At 40.1% G+C, this 19,963-nt stretch overlaps 1 pseudogene; it reads right to left on the reverse strand.

Annotated features, from left to right (window-relative positions):
* Positions 1-16,348: 16,348 nt before the first annotated feature.
* On the reverse strand, positions 16,349-18,101 carry LOC113781332 (annotated as a pseudogene).
* Positions 18,102-19,963: the final 1,862 nt, after the last annotated feature.

Raw genomic sequence — 19,963 nt, forward strand, 5'->3', positions numbered from 1 at the left:
ATGAGTTTTCTATTGCAAGAACTCCACAACAAAATGGTGTTGTAGAAAGGAAAAACAGGACTCTCCAAGAGGCTACTAGAACTATGTTAAATGAATGTAGGTTGCCTAAATATCTTTGGGCTGAAGCGGTAAACACTGCATGTTATGTGATGAATAGAATTCTCTTGAGACCTATCTTAAAGAAAACTCCTTATGAGCTGATTTTTGATAAAAAACCTACAGTTGGTTATTTCAAAGTATTTGGTTGTAAATGTTTTATTTTGAATCTAAAGGAACATCTTGGTAAGTTTGATAAAAAATCTGATGAAGGAATATTTTTGGGGTATTGTGAGAATAAAAGAGGATATAGAGTTTTTAATAGAAGGACTCTTGTGATTGAAGAAGCTATACATATAACATTTGATGAAACCAATGATGATAATTCCAAAAGTTCGTGTGAGGATGATGATGTAGGTGTTCGAGCAGGAATGGAAAAGCTGTCAATTGGAAATGAAGGAAGTTCTAAACCAGCAGCAACTGAAATGGAAAATGAAGTTCATAATGATCAAGAAGAGGAAGATGAAGACAAAAATGATGATCCACTCAAAGATCTTCCCAAGGCTTGGAAATTCAGCCAAAATCATCCAAAAGAGCTTATAATTGGTGATCCATCCGAGAAGGTAAACACTCGTTCCTCATCTAGAAAATTGATTGACAATTTTTCTTTAGTGTCTCTTTTTGAACCCAAAAATGTCAATGATGCTTTAAAGGATGAAAACTGGATTTTGGCAATGCAAGAGGAACTTAATCAATTTGAGAGGAATGAAGTTTGGACACTTGTTGATAGACCTCAAAATCAACCTATCATTGGCACAAAGTGGATTTTTAGAAATAAGTTAGATGATAAAGGTGTTGTTGTAAGAAATAAAGCCAGATTAGTTGCTAAAGGATATGCACAAGAAGAAGGAATTGATTTTGATGAAACATTTGCTCCCGTAGCAAGATTAGAATCTATTAGAATGCTTCTTGCTTTTGCATGCTTTAAAGGCTTCAAATTTTTTCAAATGGATGTTAAAAGTGCCTTTTTAAATGGTTTTATTGATCAAGAAGTATATGTGGATCAACCCCCCGGTTTTGAAAATACAAAATTTCCAAGTCATGTGTTTAAACTATCTAAAGCTTTATATGGTCTAAAACAAGCTCCAAGAGCTTGGTATGAAAGACTAAGTGGTTTTTTGATTGAAAATGGTTTCAAAAGGGGTGTTATGGACATCACACTTTTTACTAAGCAAGTGTTGAATGACCTTCTTATTGTGCAAATATATGTTGATGATATTATTTTTGGTGCTACTAATGAGTATCTATGCAAGGATTTTTCCACCACTATGCAAAGTGAATTTGAAATGAGTATGATGGGAGAATTAAATTTCTTCCTTGGACTTCAAATACATCAAGCTCTTGAGGGAATTTTTATAAATCAAGCAAAATATACCAAGGAGTTGCTGAAAAGGTTTGGCATGGAGGACTCAAAGCAAGTTGGAACTCCAATGTGCACTTCTACAAAGCTTGACAAAGATGAAGAAGGTAATCATGTGGATGAAAAGCAATATAGAGGTATGATCGGAAGCCTACTCTATTTAACCGCAAGTAGACCTGATATTATGTTTGCTGTTTGCTTGTGTGCTAGATTTCAATCTTGTCCAAAAGAATCACATTTGAATGCTGTAAAAAGAATTTTTAGGTATTTGAAAGGTACATTAGACTATGGTCTTTGGTATGCTAGATCTAATGAGTTTGCACTATATGGTTATTCGGATGCTGATTTTGGAGGTTGTCGTGTGGATAGAAAGAGTACTAGTGGAACTTGTCATTTTCTTGGAAATTGTTTAGTCTCTTGGTTTAGCAAAAAGCAAAATGCAATATCTTTGTCTACAACCGAAGCGGAATATATTGCCGCTAGTGCATGTTGTGCTCAACTTTTATGGATGAAGCGCACTTTGAATGATTTTGGATTGTTGTATGACTGCATGCCTGTATTTTGTGATAATACTAGTGCTATAAATTTGACCAAAAATCCCATTCATCATTCTAGGACAAAGCACATAGATATAAAGCATCACTTTATTCGTGATCTTGTTCAAAAAGGTGACATATGTGTAAATTATGTTTGTTCTAAAGATCAATTTGCTGATATTTTTACCAAAGCTCTGCCATTAGATCAGTTCATTCATCTAAGATCAAAATTAGGAATAATCGAAAAATCATCCTAAAATTTCTCAAAGTCTTCGGACGTCCGAAAGAAGATGAACGGACGTCCGATAATGTTCTTCAGCCATTTTCCAGAATTGCGCCTGTTCGGACGCAACTGTCGGACGCAAAACTTCGTTCGGCCGTCCGACAGTGCAACGGCTCACTTTTTAAATCAACTTTCTCCCTCATTTGCTTCAAATTTTTTTTCTATTTCCTCTCGGACAAAAACCCTCTCATTTCTCACTCTCAAATTCATACCATTCTGAAGCTCTCATTCCCAAATTGACTCAAACAAAACTTTTCCTGATTGATTGCGATTCATTTCTCCTAATTATTTCATCGAATCGCAAAACATTTCGAAAATTCCCAAATTTCCCTCAAAACCCTACTTTCTCATAACTGCTCTGTCAAATCTTGTTCAAGGACTTTGTGTCCCAAAATTTCTGTGCGATTCACTTCCCTACTGCTGTGTGCATCATTTGCATCCCTCATTCCACACATTTCGCACAATGGTGAATCTAAGGGGAGGAAAAGTTACTGCCGGACGCAAGCATCCACTTAGGGATGAGGATGAGAGTCTTCCCACTGTCAAACGGACATCCAAACGCTTCAAAAGAGGAGCTATCAAGGGTCAAATGTCACGGCCTACACCACAACCCTCCTCTCAGCCTGAATCTGGACAGGGGACATCTTCTCAACCGCCTCCAAAATCAGCCCCTCTTCCTACATTCTTTGATGATGCTGCGAAAGACAAATACTCCTGGATATCCCAGAAGGGTGTCATCCCTCAAAGAACTGTAAACCCCTCTGAATTTCGCTCCATAGGTTTAGAATCCATTCTGAGTCTATTTGCTTTCCAGAAATGGTCACATCTTATTTCTATGCCAAATGTCTACTATCCTGATATGTTGCATCAATTTTTTGCCAATCTAAGGAAAGGTTCTGACCCAACTGAAATATTTTCCAGGGTTAATGGGGTAGACTTAATCATTGATTCTGAAATCGTGAACTCCATTTTAAATACTACCATTGAACGTTTATGCAAAGATAAGATTGCTAATTTCTTTTCTTATGAAGAGCTTCCTACTGCTGCAAATCATTTTGATGGGACAAAAATGTTAACCTATTTCAAAAGAAGTTTTTCCTCACCTGCTGATGCTAAATTGAATGATCTGGCTCCTGTGAATTTAATTACTTTTTCTATCATTTCAAACCTGCTTGTGCCCACTGATGGGCACAGAACTGATGCAAACAAAATGGAGTTGTACCTCTTTTATTGTTTTCAAGAAAAAATTCGTATTGATTTTGGTTTTGTCATGTGCAAGTTCTTACTTCGCTATGCCACTGATTCTCGCAGAAAATTATCTTATGGAAAGTTTCTTCAAAAGATTTTTGAGTTTAACAAAGTCCCTATTCTAGGTGTTTGTCCTAAAGAAGCATCTTCTTATGCCTTTACAAAAGGGTATTTTGAAAGGAAAAATCTTGTTTTCAAAGATAATCTGTGGGCTTATAAGGGTGCATCTTCTAGTGAACTTAGGTCTAAGACTGCACATGATCCTTCACCCATTTCACTCACTCCCATTCACCCTAGGAAGTCTGTCACTAAAGCATCTTCCTCTTCCAGTGATGAAGTAATTGAGCTCCTTCGTGAACTCAAACAGCATGTTCTTCTTCTAGAACATGGTCTAATGCTCACTATGTCCTCTGAGCAACAAACTGCCTTCCTAGACAAAAAGAACCTCCTGTTTCCCCCCTGTTGTTGAGGAAGTTTCCCATGACAAAGAGTCACACCCCACTGATCCAAGTTCATCAATTCCGGATCCTGGTTCTTCAACCCCTATGACTCCTCATGGCACCTCTACATCAGATAAAGGCAAGGCACCAGTTGAAGAGGCTGCTGAAGATGATGAAGAAACTGAAGAGGAGGATCTTGATCAATATCAGCTCTCTCGGAGGACACCTGGATCCACTTAGTTCATCATTTAGGACATTTGCATTTTGTTTGTCTCTTTTATGTTTTTGTGGTATTCAACAATGAATGTGTAATGTAATGGATATTTTAAGTTTCGTTTTGGATGTTTAAGTACTGTTTTGATGGATGTCTGAATATTTTGATGAATGATTGTCTATTCTGCTTATGTGAATGTAATGAATTTGTGGATTGTCTATTCTGATTGATGGTCTAAGTTTTGATGTGTGAACTTGTCTAAATTTGTGAATTTGTGGATGTGTTGATGTGATTGGTTGCCCGTTTGTGATGACAAAAAGGGGGAGATGATTGGATTGAGTGATGATTGATGATTGAGTGATGATTGATGATTGGTGATGTTGGCATGATTGATGATTGGTGATGTTAGGATATGTTGGATTGATTGATGATTGGTGATGTTAGGATATGTTGGATTGATTGTTTAAATTTGGATTGGCTGATATGCTTAATTGTTTAACTCGGATGGGCAGCCTTGTGAGGGGGAGTTTTCCAAAATTTTCAAATTTTGTGATTCACTAAGACAGGGGGAGTTCTTGTCTATTTTGAAAGGGGGAGTTTTCATTGCAATCATAAAATTTCATTTCAAACCTTTGTTTTGTCATCATCAAAAAGGGGGAGAATGTTATTCTTGGTTTTGATGATCACAAAGTATTTTGAAATGTATCTAACCTTCTTCGATTATAAGTGTCTTTACATATCAAAGAATCAGGTATGAATAGGTCATGAAATGCATTTCAACCAAAAGAAGAAGCAAAAACAGGATACTCACGTCGGACGGCCGAAAGGAATCTGTCGGACGTCCGAAAGGATAAAGAGCATCAAGAAGGAAGCTCTGTCGGACGCTCGTGAGGAAGCATTGGACGTCCGGAAGGATCGGACGCTTGCCATCGGACGCTCATCAACCGCATCGGACGTCCGAAAAATTCCAAGCTGACTTGCCAACTCTCTGCCTACGATCGGACGCTGCGGTGTCGGACGATCAAGACGCATCGGACGTCCGAACGTCAACTTGGATGCCATCGGACGATTGGTTCGGACGATGATTTGATCGTCGGACGTCCGACAGCCCCAACGGCTAGTTGACTCTTCAGCTGCCTTCTATCCGTTGGAAGCATTGATGAAGCCCATTTCTGGTTCCCTTTAAAATCAAACTGGTCTGAACGAAGTAGGGATTTTTGCACACTTTGTTTACAAGATCTCAAGAGATATTTTAGCTAGAAAATAGTCTCCAAAGCTAGATTTGTTTTAAAGTGGTGTGAATTTCTGGTGAGCATTTCTTTTGTGATTGAAAGGATCTTTAGTGTAGCTTTGTTGAGGGTTTTCTGAGTGATTGTAAAACTTCTTAGCTTGACTAAGTGAGGCTTGGGGCAAGGAGGAAGTGCTCCCTCCATTGTACATCTAGTTGATCGTCTTCCATCAAAGAGAAGTTGCTCTTCCTAGTGTGTGGTCTTGAAGTTTGAGGATAGCTTGGTAGACACTTGGTTTGATTCCCCAAATTTACTTTTCTGTTTAATAAAATTCTCATTGCTTGTTTATACTTGTGTTTCTGATCAATATAGCTCTTGTCTTCTAATCTACTTGGTTGATCATTACTAGAAAAGAAGGAAATTTTCATTTAGCAAAAATTGTCTAAATCTGATTAAGATTTTGAATAACCCAATTCACCCCCCCTCTTGGTTGTCTTTGGGACTTACATCTTCCACTGCTAAAGCCTAGCTAAGCTCAACTTGGGCCCTTTGGAGATCCATCTGCGCCCCCTCAGAGACATCATTCTCCACAACTTCCTCTGCTCTTAGGAGCCCTGCCTCAGCCGTCTTGACTGCATCAAAAATATTTCCAAAGACGTGCCTATTCCATCCCTGAATATTCCTCCGCACCACCATCAATTTGGAACAGAAAATCCGCAGGGGGTAGCCTTGGACGTCTCCATTCCAAGCCTCTCTTATAACCTCCATCAAATCCGGCCTTGTTCTCCACACATTCAAGAACCTAAATGGCCGTGATGTATTGTCAAGCGGAGACCTGAACGAGATCTTCAGAGGAGAATGATCCGATGGATGCCTGGCAAGGTGGACAACAGAAATGGTCGAGACTACACCCAGACATTCTTCATTCATTATTACTCTGTCCAGCCGCTTCCATATCCGCGCCCGTCCCCTCATATTATTGCTCCACGTAAAACTTGGTCTTGAGAAGCCAGTATCGAAGACCTCCGCCTCCTCCATAAACGACAAGAGCTCCACACCTTCAGTCATAGCAAAAGACCGGCCCCCACGCTTTTCATGGGGGGCCGTTATAACATTGAAATCTCCCCCAATGCACCAAGGTGAGGCCTTGCGTTTATCCCGAAGTAAACTGGACCACAACTCTCGCCTTTCCTCCACAGTACATTTGGCATGGATGAATGAAAGTATCAAAGGACCCGGTAACCACGGGTGTTGAACAGACAATGAGATATGCTGATTAGAATTCCCCACAATCGAGCAAATAAATGGAGTATTAAAAAAAATTCAGAGTTCCCCCGTTTGGTTGACAACTGCCGAATCAAATGCTAACCGCATGCGGATGTAATCAATTGGAGAAATACTCAATTTTGGTTCCGAGAAAGCTACAAAAGTAATGCCATGCAATCTAACTAATCTAATCAATCTACGCGGGTTAGGTCTTCGAGAAACCCCTATAATATTCCACATAAGGACATTAATCATGATGGAGATAATAAAGAGAAGTTTGAGCATTTGTTGCTGACCTGAGCTGCCTGTCTAATGGAATACGAACTCGAGCTCCCCGATCCTTAGACGTTTTGAGCTCCTTCCATGCTTCGCCGGGGTGTTCAATGTTCAACTCCACAAATATAGACGCCAGGATGGTCTCTGGCACTATAACCATCCTTGGCAACAAGTTACCCGCAGTTTGGGGTAGATCAATAGACATCCCGTCAACCCCATCGTCATCCCCCTGGTCAGACGACATGTCCGTAGCTACTATCAATGGCTGCTGGAGAGGCCCAACCCCATCGTTACCCCTTTGTTGTTCACTTTGTTCCACTGCCTCCATTTCCTCCGCCATGACACGCTCAGCAGCGTCCTGTATGACACTGTCAGCAGCTCTATTAATTGCCTCCTCCACCAATGTCACCATTGCAGAAAGATTGGCATCCGCCAATTCATTGGCAGGTCCCTCACAAGCTCCTGATAAAACACTTTTCTCTCCACTGCTTGACACCTCTACCATATCTAGTGGAGATGACACGAGCAATGCCGATGCCTTCTCCGAGCCCACCTGATGGCCTGCCAGTTGTCCTCGCGGCGAAAATGACACATCCGCTGCCACTACCTCAATCATCCCTTCTGCCACCTCCTCCTCCCTCGTCGCCACCTTCCTTGTTTCTGCTATGTTTGCATCATGATCATCGCCCAAATGAATCTCGTTAAGTTGTTTTCTCGCTTTCTGGCAATGAATCGCAGGTAATAGTGTCGAGCTCTGGACAAGGCTGCCAGCGGCTGCACCCTGAGTTGCTATCTCTATTGGCTGCTGAGAGGTTCCAGCAGCGACCCTCTGCTATGCTAAAGGTGGAACCACCTCCTGTGGGAGGTGAGGGTTATCAGTAGGAGAACCATCTAACTTTTCCAAAGCCTGTGCGTACCCCCTGGTATTCCCCCTATGCGATCCTTCCTGCCCATCACAGTTCTGATGATTTTCGTTCCTCTCCTGGATTGATGGGCGATCCTCGAGCTGCAATGGAGTAAGATGATGTGCCTTAGGTTGAGCATCGTGGCCCGCAAGGGTAGGCACTGCATTTGCCGTTTGCTTAGTAACAGCATCAGAGAGCTGTTCTCCTTCGCTGCTAAATGCCGTGGGCTGTTGAGGCGTTGCCATTCCTGGAAACTAGCTTGGAACACGCGGCTGAGTGGCCTTGGAGATCCAGATTTGGTGTTGTACAGGTGCTTGAGCAGACACTGGGTGTCCGACCTGGTGCTCTAAATCTCCCTTGGAGGCATTGACCTTGCACGCTACCATTGGGTGACCAAGTTTGTAGCAACAGGTACAATAATCCGGCAGATTTTTGTACTCCACATGTTGCCAAAAACCATCTGAGCCGTTCTGTATCCAGATGCGGCGAGGAAAACCATTGAGAAGATCAATATCGACACAGATGCGTGCGACACTAGGTCGAGACAACAAAGCAGTGGAGACGTCCAATTTGAGTGGTTCGCTAATGAGTTTTGCAATAGAGAAAAGAGGTACTTTGCTAAAAAGGTGAACTGGAAGGTTCAGTAAACGCAACCACACCGAAACTATGGATGATTCTCTCTCTACTGAGAAGGATGGAGACCATTTGAGGACTCGCATGCCAAAACCCTGGAAGGACCAGAAATGTCTGAGCCAGCAACGATGACAGTCTTCTTCCAGGTCAAAACGGATGAGGACGTGGCGAGGGTCCAGTAAACCTAGAGAGACAGGTCCCTTGAAACCCATTGCAGCAAAGTCTCTGCTTAAAATCTCCATGGACAGTCACCTCTTGGAGAATTTACCCACCAAAGCAAATCTGAGGGGTTCTGCCAATATTTGGATTTCATCGACTGTGAAGGAAACTGCCAGCTCCCCTCTGTAAATTCCTTGCGATTTGAGGGGAACATTGGAATATTGGTTGTTGGGGGTGCATTTGAGGACATCGGCAAATGATAGCTTGGTCGGATGAAGGGTAGCCATGGGTTAGAGCTTAGTCAAAATATACTTTATAGAATCCCTTTTATTGTTGAGACCCACAACTAAGGCTGCTTTTCGATTCCTTTTGGTCTAATCAAAAAGTTGATATTATCAACACTGGTCCTTATTGCTTCCTTGATACCCGACAAAACAAAATGGCAATCAGCATGTCTTATGGTATACGATCTATCCTTATCATCATATGTTGTTGTACTGGTCTTATGGATCAGTAAATGATCGTTTTATACCTTTCTCTCTCTAAAAATGAGAGCAACTCTTCCCTTTGTGGGAGCTATCAAAAGTTCCAAAAGTTTCAACTTTTTTAACTTTCAGACAATCTTCAAGCATTAAAACACCCAATTCTAAGTGCATTACTGTCGGATTCCATTTTTAGTAATTAGGAGCCGAGGAGTCATTACTAAGAGCAGAATTTTGTAGTTTCAGAGGTTGTTGAATAGTACCTAGGAACCTTTGTTTGAGATCTTGGTGACTCATTCAAGCTATATTACAAGGAGGTACCAGATCTACATGCTAAGACGAAGTTCCAAGGGAGTGGTTTTATAACAGACAGGTAAGCTCACTGCCATTCTCTCATCTTATCTTGTCTGGTAAAGTAGGTGCATTAGTGTTAGGTGAATTTTGCTCTGTTTCTTTTGTTGCCTACCAATCTAACATTTACCTAGAGAAAAGCATTTTTTGACACTTTCCCCTTCGTGGGTTCTTCGAGTTTCCTTTCAGGTTGGTGTGGGTGTGAGACTTATACTAGCACTGCCTCATTTAAGTCCAATGGCTGAGGACATTGTGGATATTCTGCAAAGCTTTACTCTCTCGAACAAGGAGCTGCAGATCACAGAGATGGGGAGCGAGGAGCTAACTTTAGGTATCAAGAAGTGTCAAAGCAGTCTGTTAGGGAAGATAGTGGGAGAGAAGATAGCTAACTGCACGGGTGTAAAGAACTTTGTTACAACAGCATGGGGGTATCCAAGAGATTTGACTGTGGCTGAGTTGGGTCCAAATTTGTTTCAATTTATTTTACCTAAAGAAAATGATAGGGATAGAATAGCTCAGGGAGGTTCGTGGATTTTGGATAACCAATTACTGCTCCTGAACAGATGGTATGTGGGGATTGAAGATGATGAAAAGACCTTTAATTTAGCACCACTTTGGATGCAAGTCTGGAATCTTCCAGTTCACTATATCTCAAAGGAGGCGGGTAAGAAGATAGGATCATTTTTTTACCTGGTAAGAGATGTCATTATACCACAAACGGGGGGAAAGGAGGGAAGGCATCTCAATCTAGCTGCATTAGTGGACATTACTCAACCTCTGCTGCGAGGGACAACAATCAAAGTGGTAGGGGTAGCAAAATGGGTATAGTTTAAATATGAGAGATGCCCGAATTTTTGCTATAGGTATGGTAGAATAGGCCACAGTGAGAGATCTTGTGGAATGGTTGTGTGTGGGAGGGAAGGTAAAAAGGATAATCAATATGGGAATTGGATGAGGGCAGGACATTGAAATGGGACGGTGTCTACTCAGAAAAAACACACAGGGGTTATATTTAATCCCAAAGGCATCACTGGAGTTACCAGAATGGGGAATGGATAGAGAAGGAATGTGCGGAGACACAAGTTCATGGTCAGAGGAGTGATGGTTCTAGAGGGGTGGAAGAGGAGCTTGAGAGGGAGACAGTCCAGGAGTTGGGAGGAAACCAGCAGGATGCTCAACCAACTGATCAGAGGAAGGTATTGGTGGCAACAACTTCCAATACAGTACCTGTTTCAAGCATGGAGGGAGTTGAGGAATCTGAAGCTCTAAAATCCAATCCTGGAGGGGAACTAACTCATGCAGGGAAAGTGAAGGGTGGCATCGAACAGGATGGGGAGACTTCAATGATGGTGGATAGTGATCTAGAGCACATACTGAGTGAGAAGGGGGTTCAGCAAGTTCAACAGCCAGTTTTGGAGGCGGCAAACAATGTTTCGCTACTTATGCAGGTTGATCATGAAAGTATAGCTAGAAAGCAAGAGGGAATACGGAAGCAACTCAGAAGGGCTCAGCAGCCTTTGAGGTCACCTAGCAAAAGAGGACAGGCTCTAAAAGGAATAAGTATCAATTTGGGGAATCTTAAAAACCAAGGCAAGAGGAAAATTACAGAAATGGATGTGGCTATGGAGAACCTTGAGGATGAAGTACATGAGTTGAAAAGGAATAAACAAGGGGCTGAAGGGGAAGGGTCCATCCCTAATAGGATCCCAGGACCCAAATGAGAGTGCAGGTGTTGAATTGTCAAGGAGTGGGGAGCCCCTTGACAATTCCCCAGTTGAGAGAGGTTAATAACCTCTTCTCTCCAAGTATGGTGTTTTTAAGTGAGACCAAGAATAGAACAAAATACATGGAAAAAGTGAAAAACAATTTAAGATTTGATGAGATGGTTGTGGTGGAGGCAATGAATAAGGCAGGAGGAATTGCTCTACTTTGGAAAGATGAGGTGAAAATTATAGAGGTTTTGATGACTGCTTTTACCATAGAAGCTCATGTGGAGGACTCGGAAGTTAACTCTGATTGGTGGTTTGTAAGTATCTACGCGAGTTGTGAGGATCATATCAGAAAACAACAGTGAAAAGTCATGGAAAGTAGAAAGAGATTGTGGGGAGAAAGATGGATGATAGCTGGAGACTTTAATGATATTGTCTCCAATGAAGAAAAATGGGGAGGAAATAGTCGACAGGAAAGCAGCTTTCAAGACTTTAAGCAATTCATTAATGGGAATCAGTTGATGGATATTGGTTTTGTTGGACATCCTTGGACTTGGTGTAACAATTGGGAACAAGAAGGAGAAATCAAACAAAGACTGGATAGAGATTTATGTAGCTACTCCTGGTCACAGGTTTTTGAGAAAATTCAGTGTAGACATATAGACTCTTACGCGTCTGATCACAGCATTCTTTTGTTTGATACTATGATGAACCTTGGTAGGAGGAAGAAGAGATTCTACTTTGATAAGAGGTGGCTAAAAAGAGATGATAAAGGGGAGGTAATCAGGACTGCTTGGGAGCAGGAAATTGATGGATCTAGGGTGTTTCAAGTGGTTAGGAAGATCAAGAACTGTCGAGTAGCTCTCCTAAAATGGAGGAATAACTTCCAAGCAAACGCAAGAGCGAAAATTGAGCAGATAAAGAACCAGTTGAGTGACCTGAAACAATCTATAGGTAGCACCAGAAAGAGAAGTATGTTTTCTCTAAAAAAACAGTTAAAGGATGCCTACAAAGAGGAAGAGCTTCACTAGCTTCCGAAATCAAGGATATAATGGCTTAGGGAGGGTGACAAGAACACGAAATTTTTCCATGCCTCTTTACAAGGTAGGAGAAGGAGAAATAGACTGAACAAACTTCAGCGAGAGGATGGTACGTGAACTGAGAGTGAGCACGCAGTAAGTAAGGAAATTGCAGAATACTATAGGAATATGTTGAACAGTAATGACATAGGGGACTTAACTGAGGTACTGGATGGTATACCCCATACTATCACTAATGAACTCAATGGAAACCTGATGAAACCAGTGTTGGAAAAAGAAATTAAATCTGTAATTTTCTCTATGAACCCAGATAAAGGTCCTGGGGTTGATGGTATGTCACCATTTTTTTTTCCAAAAATTCTGGACTACCATCAAGAAAGAAGTGGTAAATGCAATACAAACTTTTTTCATACTGGTCACCTCTTGAAGAGTGTTAATCACACCGTGATTACTCTCATTCCCAAAGTGCTTAATCCCACATCTTTGAAGCAGTTTAGACCCATTAGTCTTTGCACTACCATGTACAAAGTCATTGCTAAAATCCTAGCAAATAGGCTCGAAGGTGTTTTACATTGCTTCATTTGCAAAAACCAATCTGCATTCATCCCTGGTAGGCAAATTTTAGACAACATCATGGTCTCTCATGAGTATTTGCATTATCTAAATAACAAGAGACAAGGTAAGAATGGGTTCATGGCAGTGAAGTTGGACATGTCTAAAGCCTACGACCATGCGGAATGGAGTTTTCGTGAGGCCATTATGCAAAAGATGGGTTTTCATTACAAATGGAGAAACTGGATTATAGAGTGTGTAAGATCTGTATCTTACTCTTTCAAAATTAATGGGGAAGTTAAAGAGTATGTGATTCCCACAAGAGGTATTAGACAAGGGGACCCTCTATCCCCTTATCTGTTTCTTCTTTGCTCTGAGGGATTTTCCAACCTCATTCGGCAGGCTGCAGAAACTAGAAAGATTTCTGGGATGAAGATAAGTAGACATGGTCCTAGTATAACACATCTCTTCTTTGTAGATGACTCTTTGATCTTTTGCAAAGCAAATAAGGGTCAGGCAACTGAATTAATGAGGGTGCTGTAGGTGTATGCCTTGGGGTCTGGTCAATTGATAAATCTGGATAAGTCTTCCATACTATTCAATAAGAATGTGAGGCCACATCTGAAGCATGAGATTTGTCAAGTTATGGGGAAGATGCAAAGTGTTACTCAAGGCAAGTGTCTCGGCTTACCAATGCTGGTATCAAGATCAAAACAGCAGATTTTTGGTTTTGTCAAATCAAATATACAACAGAGAATGATCAAGTGGAAAAACAGGCTCTTAAGTACAACAGGTAAGGAAATTATGCTTAAATCAGTAGCCTTAGCCATGCCAACGTACACCATGTCCTGTTTCAAGCTCCCATCTAGATTATGTAAGGAACTCAGTTCATTAATGTCAAATTACTGATGGGGAGAGGCCAATGGAAAGAATAAGGTACACTGGTGCTCTTGGAGGAAGCTCACTCAGAGTAAGAACATGGGAGGATTAGGCTTCAAAGATTTGATGGCATTTAATGCAGCACTTCTAGGCAAGCAGGTTTGGAGACTGATAACTCAACCTAATCTCCTAGTCAGTCAAGTTATGAAGGCAAAATACTTCCCAAGGACTTCCATATTTAGGTGCAAAGTCCCCAATACTGCATCTTCGATATGGAGGAGCCTTATGGGAGCTAGAGAGTTGGTGGAACAAGGAACGAGAAGAAAGATTGGCAATGGAAACAACACTAACATCTGGGAAGATAGCTGGATTCCGGATAATATAAATGGAAGAGTCACTACCAGGAGACATATGGACAATGGACTTCAGAAAGTTCACGAGCTGATCTGCCAGAAGACATGGAATACGAATCTGGTTTTCAAAAACTTCAATCGACAAGATGCTGAAAGGATCCTGGCTATACCTATAAACTTATCAGGGAAGGAAGATAGTCAAGCACAACAGAAACCAGATGGAGGGCTCTACAAGAGGATCAAACCCAAAAGCTATGGAAGGACTTGTGGAGATTGAAGGTGAAGCACAAACAGAAAATATTCCTATGGAAATGTCTCAATGATGCGTTTCCAGTGAGAGACCTTATATATGACAGAATCAAAGTTGGGGACCCTATTTGCAACAGATGTGGAGAGGAAAGGGAAACGATAGAGCATACTCTTTTGAACTGCAGGGAAGCAAAACTGACATGGAAGTTAGCCCCTATCCAATGGGAAGGAATGATGGAGCAACATGGGAGTTTTCGAAGCTGGTGGACATCAATTTCGGAAGCTAGGTACAGACCAGAAGGTTGGCAACATATTTCGGTGTCTGTCCATATTCTATGGCAGATATGGAAAGCTAGGAATGAGGTGGAATTTAATGGTAAAAAAAACCAGCCTTGGAAGACAATCCAGAAGGCGCACCAGGAATGGTTAGAAATGGTAGAATTAGATACAAAGGAATCTAGGATGAGCACCGAGGAAACAGCAGCTCTACATCAACACATCCTGTAGTTAGGCTCAGAATACTGGAAGTGAGGGTTGGAGTAACATCAGATATGACCAACCACGGACTAGGTATTGGAATCAGCCTGACTCAAGGAGATCAAGGACCACACCGAGGATGGGCGCTACGAGCAAGAAGTTCAGGATCAACTCTGGTGGATGAAGCAAATGCACTGAAGCTGGCAATGTGTAAGGCTGCCACAACGCAATTCAGGGAAGTGCAATTCCAAGTGCAAAACCCACAAATCCTCAACCATATTCGCACAAACAGAGTAAGTGAGATTAGATTAGCTACTGTTGTGGATGACATTCTTCAACTAAGAGATTTGTTTCATATGTGCTCCTTTTACCTAGTTAGAAAAGATAAGACTCAACTAAGCTCCAAGCTTAGCATTCATGCCTTGGGCATTATTTTTGATGAGAAACATTGGTTTCCTTAGTGGTAAAAATGCCGCTTGTGAAGTTCAATCAAGCCTTTGCTCGCACTTGTAAATCTTTTGTCAAGCAATACAATCAATTATCGTTTCGAAAAAAAAACATTAAGGATGATATATATATATATATATATATATTGTGGTTAATTCATGTAAGAAAACTGTTCCTTGCTATGATCATTTTTATGCAGCACAAAGTGTTAGAAAAAACATGAAATTTGTTTGGAAACGAAAAATGTAAGAAATAATTGAAAAGGATAGCATGTTGAAGGCAATTATTGCTACAGCATGGCAGGAAAATTACTTATCGTTACATCTCCATCTACGAAGAAGATGAATCCAATAACAAATTATTGCTATGTTTAGCCAAATTGGATTACCATCTGTTGCAAATGTTAAATTAAATAAACAAGACCTTTGTCAGATGTTGTGGTACTCTCGTTGATTTTTATTTACTTTTTCCTTATAAACATCACTATTTCATTTTACTTCATAAGATTTACGCTTAATGCGTGCAGAAAATACAACAAAACATGCAATGGATACAAATTGATGAAAAATTAACAAGAAAAACAGATCTGAAAGATTGACAAGCCCTGCGCTTTGAAGCTCCAAAGTATATTTCAAATTCAAATCAAGATCAACTATAACTAAATGGAAATCCATGCATGTCTTTAATTGTTAGATCTACTAGTTAATTAATTGTTTTGAGCTCAATTACTAGTAAAAGTTAAAACCCACCAGATAGTCAGTTCATTCACTGTTCTGAGTTTGAAAACAAATACTTTTGCTGAATAGAATTATTTTGGATCTGAAGTTAGGAGTACAAAATTGGCCAGATGTGAAGCCAAGCAACAAGAACTAGGAACGCCCCCACCCCCTTCCCCCCAACATTCCCTCCCCAAACAAAGAAAAAAAAAAAAGGAACTCAGTCTATCATGGGGCCTTGATCTAAAGATATTTTTAGTCCATCAGACTCTGCATCCCTTCGGTTGCTTGTGTTTTAATCAGTTACAGATTTTTTGCTGATTTTTTGCCATTTTGCTCTCTTATTTCTTCATCAATAAAGCTCTGGTTTAATTAACAAGATAACAAAAATTTGTCCGCTCATAGCTGAGTTCAATTGCTTAGAACTTTTATTATTATTTTTTTTTGACATTCCTAAGTCCAACAACCATACAGCTGCAGCTGTACTGAAATGAAACACAAAGAAATGTTTAAGAGAAGAAAAAAAAAACTGGTGATATTCAGCTGATCGCCAAAGTGAACCTTATTATCTTTATGGGGGTTGGCGTATCAAGCGGTTGGATCACACAAGGTGGCAACCAAGCAAAGTTTGTTTTTTCTTGGTGCTGTTATTCCGCAGGTCTCCGTCATGTCTAAGCCATTGGAGTTGATACCACCCGGGAGTTTCCAGTCGAAGTTGTACAGCAGTTGAGCTAAAGGAAACTCCACATTGGCTAAACCAAATGAAATTCCTGGACAAATTCGCCTTCCTCCACCAAATGGTAGATATTCAAACTGAGTTCCTGTGAAATCAACTGGATTGTTGTGGAATCTCTCTGGCTTAAAACTCTCCGGATCATCCCAGTACTTAGGATCTCTTTGGATTGCCCAAGCATTAACGAAGACTCTTGTTTTGCTAGGGATGATATATCCATCTATTTCACATTGCTTCCTGCACTCCATGGGAACCAACAGAGGTAGAGGAGGATGTAATCTTAGAGTTTCTTTAATCACTAACTTAAGATATCTTAGACCTTCAGTATCCATCTCTTCAATTTTTTCCTTTCCCAAGAAGGCTTTTCTAATCTCGTTCTCTGCCTTGGACATCACTTTTGGATTTCTTATCATCTCAGACATAGCCCATTCAACCAATGTGGCCGAAGTTTCAGTTCCCCCCGTGAACATATCCTGCATCATATAATTGCGCAATTCTCTTATACCAAAATGATACAATATACACACACACACAAACACACACACACACATATATATGCATATGTATATGTATAACCAATACTTACAAACATTATAGCCTTGATTGTTTAGTTGGTAATTGGAAATTGAAGGTCACCACTTTCTTTAATCCTTAATAGGACATCAATTAGATCTTCTTGGCCGAACTCGCCATTCACCGTTTTCGATCTTGCTAAGTTCTCAATATGCTCATTGATTGCGCTTTCCAAAATCACATCAATCTTGTGGTGCAGCTTCTGCAATGTGGGCTTCATCCAACTTAGACGGTGGAGAATCTTCTGGGATGGGAACTGATCAGAGATGTCAAACCCACTCGTTCGGGACAATACTTCCTTCATTAATTTTATGAGCGTAATTCGTTCTCTAAAGACTTTTCCGCATGCTGCTCTGCAATTCATGGAACTTGTGAATGAGGAAATTTCTTCAGTCAAATTGATTGGTTGTCCACCAATAATGGAACCCTGAATAGATGAAATCAGATGCAAAACCTCATCTTGCCTAATAGAGCCAAATGATCGAACACTTTTGGCACTAAGTAGTTCCATGGCGCATATTTTCCGCATTTGTCTCCAATAGTCTACGTATTGAGAGAATGCAATGCTTGAACTGTCATAGCATATGATCTTGCCAACTAGGATTTCCGGCCTGTCTGCAAAGACATGATCATGAGTTTTCAGAATCTCTTTTGCTGAATGTGGCGATGACACCACGACAGCTGATACTTCACCAAGCTGTAGATGCATCAGATCACCATACTTTTTAGCTAACTTTGCGAGAGCATGATGGGGTAATGAACCCAGCAAATTATGCAAATTTCCAATGAAAGGTATCTTCTTTGGACCTGGTGGCAGCTTCTGGGTAGCATTTACTGTTTTGGATTTCATCCATTTCTTTCCTAAAGTTAAAATGAAGGCAAGGAAAATGAAGGAAGCAATCCACTTGAAGGGGGTATCCATCGTCACGGGATTAATCTGTTCTATGAGCTATGTGAGCTCCTCCTTTCTCTTTCTACTATATGTTATGTGATCCTTGGAATTTGACTAGGTAAGAAGTGCTGTACCAAAGAAATGAAGTTATCTCACGTTAATTTATGTTGTATTGGTCGAAGAAAATTTGCAGAGATCATTCACATGAATTTGTCAAAATTGTTGAAAAAAAATTGTCAAAATTGTGTAAAGAGTAATTCAATAGCTGTGGATAGGTAAGTAGCAATTATCAAACTTCGAGACAAAAGGATTCGGCTCCTCTGCTCTGTTCTGTGGTTAACCACATAGGCTGTGGATGGCTGAGATTAGAGCCGTACTGGTTCTACTCGATCACAACTGTATATTTCAGAGTTCAGAAATTTTTAAATAGACGGTTGAAATCAAGCCTGGCCAATACAGCCCGAATCCCAACCGTCCACCTGACAAGCTCAGTTCGAGACAAGCATTCTCCAAAAATATTTAAAGTGTTCGCAATTACCAACTAGTCAACTGTTCCCAATTCCAGCGTTGTATGTTCACCCAGCTTCATTTATTTCGTCCTTCAGTTCTAAGATATAAAAGTGTCAAACCTGCATCTAGGATTTTGCTTTGTCTAATGCTCTTATATTTTGGTTATTTTTTCTGCTCAATATTTTATTTTTCCCCGTTGTCAAACTTGGCAGGCAAAGGCTGAAAGCCACTGGCTACGAATATTCTCATGCATATTAAGTTTATATCTTTTAGTCACTTCAATCATTTTAATTTTTAAATAATGATATTATCGATATTTTCTTACGTTTCGTTATAAAAGATCATTTCCGTCACATTGACATTTTAACCAAACTATGAGGGGGTTAGATATAGTTTTTGAAACTATAAGGGAGTTATATCAAAAATCACTAAAGCGTAGGGGGATAAAGTGTATTTTACCCTAATTATTATCCTCTATTACATTTATATACTTTTTCTATTTAATTTTGTCTACCTTCCCTTGTATTTATTTATTTTACCTAATTAATTTTATATTTTAAAAAATATAACACTTTAAATATATCTTAACTATCCTATGGGCATCCGATAGACAAATCGTTTATTGTAAAGCAACATTTTTCCCATATTGACAGCTTCTTCGTCCATCACAAAGTCCTCTTGTCTCTCTCTCATATCTTTAGAAATTTCAATACAGTACAAATTATGCTGGATTACCAATCAAAAAATAAAAGAAAAGAAAAACAAAAAGAGAACTTAGACCTTGACCAAACAAAAAATTCATACTTTGTATATACCATGCAAAATTTGTCAACGCAACTGGCGGAGCATTATCAATTAAGTAACTTGCCGAGCCGGTACTGCGTTTGTACTTAGCACGATAGTATGTATAATTTGATGCTGATATGTTAAACTGATGGAGGCTATGGAAGCGTTAAGCAATAAATCGAGAGAAGGTAATGATAACGTTTCTTTCTTCCACAGCTGAATGCTGACATGTTAGGGCTGCATTCTTGTTATTATTACAAGTTTTAACACACTCACCAAAATACTCTCTGTGCGTGTGTGTGTGCACGCGCGTGTTAAAAGTCATTTAAGATTCTCTTGTCATATGCTTCAGTGTTAAACATCTAATGAACATGCATTTTGCTCACACTTCTCCATGTTCTTCTTGGAACTTATGTGATTATTCACGACTTGAATTCTTTCCCTGTGCTACAATTTGCAAAGCAAATCTCAGGTGCCAAAAAGAAAAAAAGAAATTGAATTAAGTGTTTATTACTTTTTGTTTCATCACTCCCATGATGAAGTTTCTTTTCATATGTTTAGAGATTCAA

Source organism: Coffea eugenioides, chromosome 8, assembly GCF_003713205.1.
Source record: "Coffea eugenioides isolate CCC68of chromosome 8, Ceug_1.0, whole genome shotgun sequence".
NCBI classification, from domain to species: domain Eukaryota; kingdom Viridiplantae; phylum Streptophyta; class Magnoliopsida; order Gentianales; family Rubiaceae; genus Coffea; species Coffea eugenioides.